The 12,541-nt window shown below is 36.4% G+C and overlaps 1 long non-coding RNA gene across 1 annotated transcript in view; it reads left to right on the top strand.

The window, feature by feature from the left end:
• Nucleotides 1–1,039, top strand: part of LOC135212353 (uncharacterized) — a 15,451-nt gene extending 14,412 nt beyond the window's left edge. The window contains exons 2-3 of the long non-coding RNA XR_010313882.1: nucleotides 1–336; nucleotides 580–1,039. The exon at nucleotides 1–336 is cut by the window's left edge and continues 7 nt beyond it. This is a non-coding gene — a long non-coding RNA (uncharacterized LOC135212353). The remainder of the gene's footprint in view (nucleotides 337–579) is intronic.
• The last annotated feature ends 11,502 nt before the right edge of the window (nucleotides 1,040–12,541 follow it).

Genomic DNA, 12,541 nt, shown 5'->3' with positions numbered 1-12,541 from the left:
TCTGCGCCGGAGGCAGACAGCCGGGGAAGGGAGCCTTCAGAAGAGAAAGAGCCAGGCCTACAAGTGGGAACACGTGCTTTGGCAGCCATGATACATGCCAGGCGACGTCGACTCCAGCCTTCACATTATCTAATGACCAGAGACTGGCGTCTCTCTCAGAACGCTGCAGGAATTACCAGAGGACACTTAGAGTCAACCTTGCCTTGTCCCTTGTATTTCCCCCCATGTGCTTGCCTTCGTGCCAGTCCTTGTTTTTGTGTATGTGGCATTCCTCTCCATTTTCCTCCCTCCATCGCTGGCACCCTATCGAAGAGCACACGGTCAAGTTTGACGAAGGTGAAGTACCGGAATAAGGTTTCTTTAAAAATGTCATGATTCTGTTATTCTCTGCCTAGATTACGTATTTCCATTTCCATTGTGCAAAGACCCACTGGGATTTTGTATTTAATTATCAAGTGTTAAAGTATTTGTGCATTTAATTACGACAGAACTCAGTTGCCTTGGGACCTTCTATGTAATCCCTCAGTTCCCTTTTGTCTTAGTGTTTCTTGTAAGTAACCGTCTTGCATATCATTGCAGAACTGCCGTGGCTGTGGAACCAACTCTTCAGCTCCATCATATGCGCGGTGGCCTTATGCCACCCCTATTCTAACCCCATATGATTCTCCATTTGTGAAAACATCATCAACGTAGAATATTTATTCTGTATATAATTCAGTCATTTAGCAGGACTCTTATTCCCTGCCCAGATTTTCCATTGTCTTCTGATCTGTTTGTTTTATGTAAATATAATTAAGTGAAACCCTTGTGCTTCCTTAGTCTTAAGTAATTTGAAAAAGGCCCTAAGCCATTATTTCCCTTGATTGATGTAGTATGGATCTGCATTGACAATCTTACATGTCAGATCTCCCAGGAATTTGAGGTAATTTCTTGGTGACTAGTATAATGAGCTCCCTGTCAAAATCTGTTGTGCCTAGAATTCCCATTAGTATCTAGAGCAATGTCATAATATATATTGTAACGAAATTGGTTCTTTTTAATAGCCCACTAGAACCAGACATTGGCGTAATTAGATTCTCAAAAGCAGGAAGGGTTTGAAACAAAGACTCACAATCAAATCTAACATTATATTAATAAAGTATATAAAAAAACAAATATATATAAGATTAAATTTTTTTCCAGTCAGAAGATTGACACAACCACCCACACAATTACAATATCAACACACTCGAGGTCAAACTAGTTCCAACTGTTGCATCTCACCAGTAAATATTTCTGAGGGATAACTACACCTATTGTGCCATAACCCTCGCTGACAGATGATTGTTATGTAATATAACCTTGATGAATGAAGAAGCTGACCAGACTTATAACTAGAAATTAACACAAGTATGTCCTTACCATAGAGCAAAACAGGGAAAAGCCATATAACGTCTGTAGATTTTGAGATGGCTACAACGAGTCCGTGCCGAGACTTGTAGAGAGCGGAGTTCCTCGCCAATATGCTGAAGTGCTACAGTTTCCCATCCAACATTCCACGAGCACCTCAAGAAAAAATATCTTAATTCAGAAAATACTCATAAGTTGATGGCAGATGATTCCTTGGAACTCACACAATCCTCATGTCCGTCTCCTCCCCTGGGTTTTCTTAGTCTCCCTCGTTCATCCTTCGTCTCTCTCTCACTTCCTCTCACCACAGGCATGGAAATGCAAAAAAACAAAAAAACAAAAACAAAAACGAACAAACTCCTTGGGTGACGTAACTGACTACGCACGCGAGTAATAGCTTATTTGCTTAAGTAACATAAAAATGTACTTTTATCATAAATTTAAGATTCTTAAAGTATATCTGCGTTAAAAGCAGGTATGTGACAATATATATATATATATATATATATATATATATATATATATATATATATATATATATATATATATATATATATATATATATATATATATATATATATATATATATATATATATATATATATATATATATATATGCAGAAGCCAGGTACTATGTCGTACCTCTAAGTAAATGGGGATACAATCCACAATGAAGTAAATTCCTCTTGTAGTTTAGTGAACAAGACCACAGTTGATGGTCTGAAAGCTTTAATCCTATACAAGTAATATATATTTTAAACTACAGAGGAATTTACTTCATTGTGGATTGTCTCCCCATATATATTATATATATTATATAATTTAATTTTATCACATCATCGTGATTCATATACAAGCATGAAGCGACAAATGTCCTTTTTATATATTAAGGACATTGGTAGGTTGGTCCTTATGCACAGAAACACACATACCTGCATATATATATATATATATATATATACTATATATATATATATATATATATATATATATATATATATATAACGGGAGTCAAAATGACCCTCGATTAAATAATTGGAGAGAACTCCTAACTAGGAATGATCTTACCTCTGAATGGCACCGTCTCTTCAGATGCCGCCCCTGTAGCTAGATGAAAATCAATATTAAATCTCTAGGCAAATTCAAACTCCTGCTATTACAGAAATATAATCTTTATTCCCTAAAACAGCTAACATAAAAATGGAATAAAATGAGTTAAAGAACAACCCAAAAATCGTTAGACTACCATTGCTCTTTACGAAATCATATTTAAGTAAGTACCACCTCTTATCTATTTCTGTCCGGCTATTCATTAGTCTTTATCAATAAAAGTCAACACAAGTCTAGAGAATCCATGGTGACTTCAAATCCATCTGAAAATGAGAATATAATTATGAAACAATGAAATGTTAAAGTTCGTCAATATATGAGTATCGCATCACCCTTCCCTTTCTCTAGAAACTGAACTCAATGTCACTACATAAAAGGTATAACTTTTCAAAGACTTTTTCACTTTACCTTTTCCGATGGATCTTAGCGCCTCCCCGGACCGCCAAAGTTTCTTGTGACCCACTACGACAGTTTGTCGTTTAATTGCCCCATTAATTCCCATACTAAAGATTATATCTCATTCACTTGTTCTAACCATCATACGTATGTACGCCCACCAACAGACATACGGATACACGCACGCTACTGAACACACAAATGCATGCACACTAGTCTATTCTGTGCATTTCCATTTTCCCATGTACACGGTTAATCTAGCTCACGTATTCGGTGACCTGAAGTGACCTGAAGTAACCATTCCTTGTGGTTTAGTTTAGAATCATCATTTTGAGTTTCTCTCTATTAATTTTATTAATTCTGTATTAATATGAGCAATTAATATATAAAGGAAATTAACTTAAATAAATGTGTTCTGCTTTTCGCCATAAGACATTTCTGACAAATTAATTCTCATACTAATATCCATTTCGAGAGGTTATATTATCAATATTTTCTTTGTTACACAAAAACAATATTCGTAGTTTTGATAAAAGAACGAAGTCGTTTTATATAAAGGTAATCATATATTGGGTTACACTCATTGCCTGATTGATGTGACATGTATATATAAATGGGAAATGGAAGCTGTAAAAGGGGGCTGGTGTAATCAAATTAAAAGACGACGAAAAATCCTACGTTACTTTCTGAAACGTTTCCCACATTTATTGGAAGCAACATTTTCAATAAACGTTAAATGGATGTGTGATGCAGCCAATATTCCTGCTTTGATGTTCTCGTTGGAGCCTCAGAAAGGTTTCAGAAAGTAATGCTTGAGGCTGAAAAATGCACTTTCATGTTCATATATATATATATATATATATATATATATATATATATATATATATATATGTGTGTGTGTGTGTGTGTGTGTGTGTGTGTGTGTGCGTGTGTGTGTGTGTGTGTGCATTAGAGTATTTGTACATAAATATGTAAGTATTTGATAAGGTTTGATGTTTAGCAATCAAAACTTTATTTACGTGGATAAAGCGAGTGAGATTAGTCATCTTCATTTTCTGCTCTATTTGCAGTCCTCATAAGCTAGATGAAAGTCGAAATATAATTGAAAAATAAGTGATTTTATTAGCACATTCATTCACGTTGTTCAGTGAACTACTTTGAAATAGACTGAACAACAAATTCCAATATGCTTTTCATTTAAATGCTGGAGATGTTGTGATTAACAATTAATCTGTACGCTCCTGAGAGACGAATAAATGAGCATCATATTTTGATTTAAATATCATTAACCATTTTAATGGCGCCATAGATTAACCTTCTGCCTAATTACGAACTAATCTTCCAGTTAGAAAGAACTCGATTTTCTCTTTTACTTTCATGTTTTTTTTCAGAATTAATTTCATTGACCACACTTAAATTCTCTACTTATCAATTCAATAGTTGACTGAGTAAATATGCTGTAATTCCGCTTATTTTAGAAAATGTGAGATGTTGCAAGGATGGGTCATTTTGCTTTTGATATTCATCATTGCAAACAAACTGTACTCCGCAGTGTTACAGCTTCGATCTATAATTTTCGTACTCGAAATTATTTGATTTTCTATATAAACTCACTATGTTCCCACGTCATATATTAACGTACTTTGCTAGTTTTGGAATGGATGGGGCTCAATTCGGGATCAATTAATGTTTGTTTAGGAGTCATCACAATTTAACACTGGAATCATGACAGCTTGGTTTGGAATCCCTAACATTTCCCCTTGAAGCTGATAAATAATAAGTTGTTTATTTATATAGTGTATTTTGTTATTTCTAATTATTGTAAAAATGATATACAGATAACACCGTACAAACATGACATCTCTTGAGTCAGCTAGAAAACGCCATTAAAACAATATTGCTTTTTATCTGTCAAACTCAAATGCTTTACTAGTATTGGTTTTCGTTCTGTTTTATAAGCTGAAACATTCCTGGCTTCTAAGAAACAAATATTGAAAGACAGAAAGATAGACCGTGCAAAATCTAGCAACTTTCCCAAATCCAGTCAAAGTCTCTCCAGCTTCGTCGCGTGATAAACAGGGCTGACACTTTCGTCAGTATTTTTCTAACTCTGCAGTGACATAAAACATTGTTGAAACAGTTACCTTATGATATTTTAAACTTCAAACATTGAAAAATAATGACAAATACGTCACACACTCCAACCACGATGACTCTGAAAACGTTTCTTTACTGCAACTGTATTAAATTGACACCTTCGACTGAAATGCAACTATAGAAAGCATTTCATAGACTTTTTTCTTCTGCTTATAATAAAAGGAAACATCCATTAATGAAGAGAACACAAATATTCGTTTACTGGGCTTTAAACATCGATAAATAAAGAAAATACCTCTCTCTCGCTCTCTCTCTCTCTCTCTCTCTCTCTCTCTCTCTCGATTCCTTCGAATTGCACCGGATTCCAGATACAGCTAATGCTGTGCTTGGTTACTATTGTTACTTGCCAGCCATGGAATGCTATAAAATGGCTGACAGTAATATAAAAAATAAATAAATGAAAAACCAGAGAATACAAACCTTGACTTTCCCTTCAAGAAGTTACTGTACGCCATACGTAATTATAGCCCGTTATCGATTATCTACATTTACTTAACATATAATAACAAGAGTTCATAAAAGAGTTATACAATTGTCACACATGTTAATACAATATATAAATGGAAGCCATACATACATGTTACAAGAGAGGTGAAAATCCCTTCTCTCGATACACGTGGAACACAAACGGCTGACGGTGTACAAGCTAAGATGGTCCAAAGTCACACTCGATAAAAGCATCCCTCTGAAAGAGAGGTGGGGAATTAACTAAACGAATAGCATGTATTAAAGCCTTAAATATATATGATCAAACTATCCTAACTGGTATTATTATGTTAGGATTTGTCACATCTAGCCTTATACCTCTCAGTCTGTGAGACTTTGACCAGAATGAAATATGTAAAGAGGACACCCAACTTCTTATATCCAGAGGCCATTGGGAGTCAGGGATGCCAACTTCGAACAATATCAAACCAAAGGAACTGTTGTAAATATGTCACATCAGGTGCTAATCATCAAACCCAAAATCCTATAATAAGAGAAGATAATCTCTCCTTCTTGAAACAATAACTCCTGCTGTAGCTTGAGAACACGTCTATGCTGGCAAGGCGGAGTCCAGAGTTCCATGTTTTTGCCTCTGTCAGTAGAGAGGTTTGGGTACACAAATCAAGTATTTCTTGGATATTTTGGTTTGTGTTTTTTAAATTAACTATCATACCAGTAATATATGATTAAATGTCGTATACTATCACTTTGGCTAATTGTTTGGGCGTATGTCTTTTATGTAGTACGTGTGTGGGTGGATGAATGGCTACTACTAATAAATGTCCAATAACAGTAGACAAAACGGATCTACTATGTCTCCCATTCCAAGAACTGACTTTTCCCACAAGAAAATATTAGATGATTTTTAATATCAACAGCACTAAAATCGGAAGTGTGCGTGTGTGTATGTGTGTGTGTTAGTGTGTTGGTATAACTGTGTAAATACACATGAGTGAGGACACATAAAGACATATGGGAGCACAATTCAATTTAAATATACATTTATGTACATTCTGTATATTTGTCATACAGCTGGGAGTGTTTTCTTTATATACATTTTGTATTTTCCCCGGCCCGTTATGTATTCCTTTCCCCATTCTACAATTATCCATGTCATAACTGACCTTTTATTGTTCATTTATGTGCTTATATTTGTTCATAAACAATTCATATGTGTGCTAGATATCGGAGGAGAGTTCCCCTTAAAGAAATACTATCCGCTGAAACGGGTTCTCCTGCCACCAGCCAATGGAAGGTCGTTTACAAAGACGCTTTGCCAAAAACTGAAACTTTGAGCCAGTGAGAGAGGGCCATAGAATCGTTGTGTATGGTGGAGGCATCTTATTGGTCAAAGCAATTCCTTCTCTGACAAAGGAAGGGAAGGGAGGCTCAGGATAAGTCTAAGAAGCAAGGTGGAAGGTGGTCTTCGTCAACAAGAGCTTACGACATGAAGTAGAAAAGGATTCTGGTCAGAAGAACAGGGAGTTTGAAGGTAGGTTTGGTGGCAACTGTGGGTCATCATATTCTTGAATTTTGTTAGTGACAGTTGGGAATCTGGAAATTGTCCAGGAAATGGCTGATGTGCTCCTCGCGCAATTGATCAGGTTGCAAACTTTCGAAAAATACTCTTAGATTGTGAAGTCCCTCAAGGTTCAATACCCTGGTATACTATTCAAAATGATTATGTATTTTTTTTACCCAATATCTGAGGTGGTTAGTGATGGGTAAGGTCTATGGCCCATAAGTCTCTCTCTCTCTCTCTCTCTCTCTCTCTCTCTCTCTCTCTCTCTCGGTATATACACACAAACATTGTCAACAGTTTGTGTGTATCACGGAGTATATTTGCGAGTTACTTAGATATTTTGTGTTTATGTACAGTGCACATAATTATTTCTCTCTCTCTCTCTCTCTCTCTCTCTCTCTCTCTCTCTCTCTCTCTCTCTCTCTCTCTCTCTTCTCTCTCTCGGATGGGCTTACAAGTCTTTGAGACATCCTCATCCTTGTAACTCTCTCTCTCTCTCTCTCTCTCTCTCTCTCTCAATTGAAACCCTTGAGAAATTCAAAGGAAGCTTATATTATTCGGCTTGTCAAAAGTTTCTACACATCTCTATGGTCTGAGCAGGAGGATTCGGAAGGACTGCCCCCTGTTATGTTGATGGTTTGTATTGACTTAGTGGTAAGCGAGTACTCTATATGACTTACGACTTAAAGCAATTAGAAGGGGTACAATATTTTAATTGACTCCATATGAGTAGGTTCTTCAGCGTCTGAGTAATTCCCTATCACTGTGATATGTTTTCTGATCTTCTTTTAATCCTTTTGCCAAATTTTATCGCACTGCTTTCTGTTGCTCAGTAGAATTGTTTCGTAACTTAGAAATATAAATGGGAGAGCAAAACCAACTACGCTTTGACTTTTGTTAGTTTTGTTCTAAAGTTATGGAGGGGTTATGGGAGTTCCATTTGACAACGTCCTAGAGAGAGAGAGAGAGAGAGAGAGAGAGAGAGAGAGAGGGTAATTGGTGGTTGGATGGTTAACATTGAATTGGCTGTTGGTGAGTTCTGGGTTGTCTGCTGGTATAGCTGGTGTTAGTTGTTAGAGTTCTCTGTTTCAGTCAGTCTTTGGTCAGTCTTTAGGCAGAGCCTGTAAAGATCAGTAGTGTTGGCAGCAGTGTGTGAATAGTGTTGGAGGCATTGATAGTCAACTAAGTTGTGTGTTTTTTGTTTGTTGTTTAGTTGTTGTTAAGCTGATGTTGTTTGCTTTAGAGTTGTTGTGCCTGTGCTGTTGGATTTGTTGTGCTTGTGAGTTCCTCTAGTGTAAAGAGGAAAGTGTGACTGAGGGTGAGTTTGGCAGCTGGATTGGTTAAGTTTATGTGGGGCGGATTTGCCCGCTTGTTTTTAAGCTTGTGATCCTGCCACAAAGTGACCATTTGGAAACTACTTAGTTGCTGAAACCACAGAGCCCACTCAAACAACCCTCAAACAAGTCTTGTAAACATTTTAATAATTTGGTTACATTTTTATCTATAAATCCCCAAATTTCAAAGTATGCTATGTGCAGTTTAAAATAGTCATTATCTAAGAGTAAAAATGACACTCAAGTGATGGAAATCTGATAGCAAGGCTTGAGATGAGACGGCCCTTAAGTGTCATTATTTGTCTCTGAAGATCCACGAACATGAGTGTTTTTTTGCAGCTGCCCAGTTTGGCCAACATCGGTAATCAACGGCCAAGCACTCGCTGAACCAGTATGACCACCATCTCGTAACTCCATTTATCTATCAGTCTGTGAGGTGACAAGACTATCTAACTACCTGCTGAATAATCATCACGAATTTGCACCCTTCTGCTTAAACAGGGGAACAACTGTGATCACTGGACTTGGCTGCTTACCAAAAGTACATCATGACGCTTGTGTATAGCATCTATTTTTGCCCCAGTTTCTCGGTGGGTAGGATCCATATAGATGCACACATTAAACACAAGCTTTTGGGCATTAGTGCATCTCTGTGTCTTTTATCAGAAATAAAGGGAAAGCTTTCCAATGAGTCTTTCATCAGCCGTTTGCGAGTTTGACAGCTCGGAACCTCTGCCACGCCCACCTGTCGTTTTCAGTAGCTCGGGACTTCGAAGAAGATAATCCCGGGATTTCTTCGCTTTTAAAGATCAGGTTAACATTTATTGAGTGGAGTCTCTCTCTCTCTCTCTCTCTCTCTCTCTCTCTCTCTCTCTCTCTCTCTCTCTCTCTCTCTGTTAAAACACCGGGAACAATTCAAATTAAATTTTCGGTTTGTCAAAATTTGAAAGATTTTTTGGGGAATATAAATGGTCTTGTGTGTATTCAAGTCTCATTTTACTGGTCGTTACATAAACAAAAATCTGACGTTAATTAACGTATAAAGATGTATCTGACGGTAATTAACGTAAGCCTAGTTTCCGTCAAAGTTCACCGCCATAGTTACGTCTAGTGACTTAACATGTGATTATTATTCGTCTGTCTTGCTCGAGACGAGCTGGACTTGTCAGTGTTAATGGCTGCCGCCAAACCTGGAAAGTTTTGAAAAAAAAAATAAATAAATAAAAGAATCATTTTGGTGTCATTTACATAGTAATGTGACTTTAGGCAACAAAGGTATTTGGTTTCTGTGCTGTATTTCATTTCGTATAGGCAGAGTTGGTGCCGAGTGTTCTAATAGTGAGATTAAAAAGGTTTAAAGTCACGTAAGCAACTGCTGGGTATCTAGGGCATTCTGGTGTGATAGTTCCTAAGGTCATTCTTAGATTAGGATAAGTAAGTGTGTTATTGGACATTAACTTACAATACACGACATCAACTTGCAATACACGACAATAACTTACAATACACGACATCAACTTGCAATACACGACAAACTTGCAATACAAGATATCAACTTGCAATACACGTAGTCCTGCAGGGTCGGGTACTGCCTTAGAAAGAAGGAGAATAAAAGTACTTCAGTTAATGTGAAGTCAAGAGCAAGCTTGATCTACGCGCTGAGTTCATTACTTTGCAAAGTTGCAGTTTTGTGATTTAACTTTCAAAGCTGCAGCCTGGTCTGACTTGGTCATTTTCAATATTTGGTAAGTTTGATCTGATTAAAAGCAATTCCTTAAAGGTAGTATTTCTTGACTTATATAAACATAATCATTTTAAACGAAAATACAATTGAGGCTGACCAGGTAATGAGAGTTATTTGTTGAAGTCAGTCATCAAACCGTTGCATTTTTTGAGCTTTGGCAATCGGTGGTTTAAGTGAATAAATATCACTCCTCCATCTTGGATCTTTGCAGTTATCTAAAGACCCTCCTGTGGCAACTGTGATGTTATTTGTTTCGGAAGAATTTTCTCATGTTTGTCGCCATTGAAGCTTTTATGTATAGTTTCAGGTGGTGATTTTGTGGTATGTTTTAAGATTGTTGTTTCAGTGAAGCATTTATCGAGAACAATGTTGTGGATAGTTAAAAAGGAGTGGCGCTTGTCAATCATATTGATGGAATATATGCAAATTAATATTTATAGTTTCTTTGTAGTATACTGGTATATAGGTAAATCTGGATTTTTATTTATCTTCATTATCTGCAAGTCAGGTAAGGTGCCTTTATAAGGAAATTATTGTACGTTTTTATTATTTGTATCAGTAAAAAATGGTTTAATTATTCTTACTGCATTTCGTAACAGAGTCAGCTGGGATTTTAACATATTATGCCGACAGCTTATATATTGCTAACACTCATATTGAGTGAATCAGTAAATATACAGGAAATCCAAAAGTTAAATCACAGAGAGACAACCAGTTCGCGCGTAAAAAGCAACGATATTTGAATTAGTATCCCATGAGACTATGAAAATCAAAAGTTTTCTTTAACACTATCACAAACTGTGTCACACATTTTTCTGCAATTATGAATGTTACTATCTTATGCTGCATATCAAACTAACAAAACTCTCCATTTTGATGTATTTTGTATATATAATTCATACATCACTTGAGATAAAGATAAACGTATGCCTATTAAGAAATAAGAAATTAAGGTATTTTGATTTCGACTTCAACCCCGCAGAGTGACCACAGTAACTGTATTCGCTGGAGCATGTCATGAAAGTGTAGGTGAGAACTCAAAGCTAAATGTCAATATTACAAAGGCCTGTTTCCAGCATAACTGCTGCACCCGTGTCCCATTGCATAATGTAATCGATATTAGTAATTGTCCCTAACATACATGTTGACAGTCCCGAACAATGTTAGTAGATTAGAGTTTTTTATTTATAGCTCTGTGGCTCGTTCAAGTCTGAAGTGCATCAGCAAATACAAGGAAGTCTCGGAGCCTTTCTGAGTTCCTTGCTTGTTTGTAAACATAAACATGTTTTGATATTATTTTGGCAAAGAGTAAACATTTTGGTTAGGCTGCCTAAGAGATTTTTTTTCAAATATAAGGGGAATGTCCAGTTGGTTCCTAACAATATAATAATTGCATATAAACAAACAAACAATAATACGACATTTCTTAATAAATATGTATTATTACCGTTTACGGACTAGTCAAATCCTCAACATTTACTAATATTTTGGGGAAAAATCAATCTTTTCTTTTGTCTTATAGTTGTTCTTTTGCTTTTATCAATTTCATGATGAAACCTATTTGAGTTTGTATTCAGTCAAGTTGAACTATAAGGTAAAATTTTGTTACAGATGTCTACTGATAGGTACGAGGCATTATGGATAAGATCATTACTATTCAGAAACGTAGTGCAACAGAGAAGAGTGAATCTGAAGAGACTTCGACATAAAAGTGAAAGATGCTGAAACTACTGCAAAGGTCATTGTTGCATCCTCGTTCTTTAGTACTTAGGTTCCAAGAAGACAGGTTGGTAATTCACGTACTTTATTCTGGTATATCAATTATAAGTCTGCAGACCCATGCTTCTGCTGGCGTCACAGTGCACTGCCATCTCAGGTACAGAAAAAGAAGGAAGACATTGCACCAGCTGATATCTCTATCTCTGCTAGTTCTAAACCCGTTCAACCACGTTTAAAGGAGTATCCTAAGCATAGTGAAGGAAATGCCACTGCTCGGTCATTTGTTGGTGCTTGGTTTGATGAATATGATTGGGCTGAGTACTCTCAAAAACGTGATGCAAGTTCTCTTTTGCTTGTAGGCACTTTGCGTCACATTCTTATGGCAATGCAGACGATGCATTTGTAATGGGTGACTGTAGATGATGGAAAAGGGCACAAGGAAAAGATGGGGCCATTGCAAAGCACCCGAGCTCATTTATCCACAAATCCTCCTACACTGCGTGGATTGACTACCAACACAATAAAACTGATAAAACATCCAATAAACAGAGTATAAGTGAGGGCTATCAGAAGAAATTCCGTGAAAATCGTCATTACATAAAAACTCTTGGTGAGATTATACTCCTGACAGTAACACAAAATATAGCACAAAGAGGTCACAGAGAAGGTGACGATGAACAAAAT

The sequence above is a fragment of the Macrobrachium nipponense genome, chromosome 40 (genome assembly GCF_015104395.2).
Source record: "Macrobrachium nipponense isolate FS-2020 chromosome 40, ASM1510439v2, whole genome shotgun sequence".
NCBI lineage: Eukaryota > Metazoa > Arthropoda > Malacostraca > Decapoda > Palaemonidae > Macrobrachium > Macrobrachium nipponense.
The sequence above is the reverse complement of the archived record's forward strand: the minus strand, read 5'-3'. Positions and strand labels throughout refer to the sequence as shown.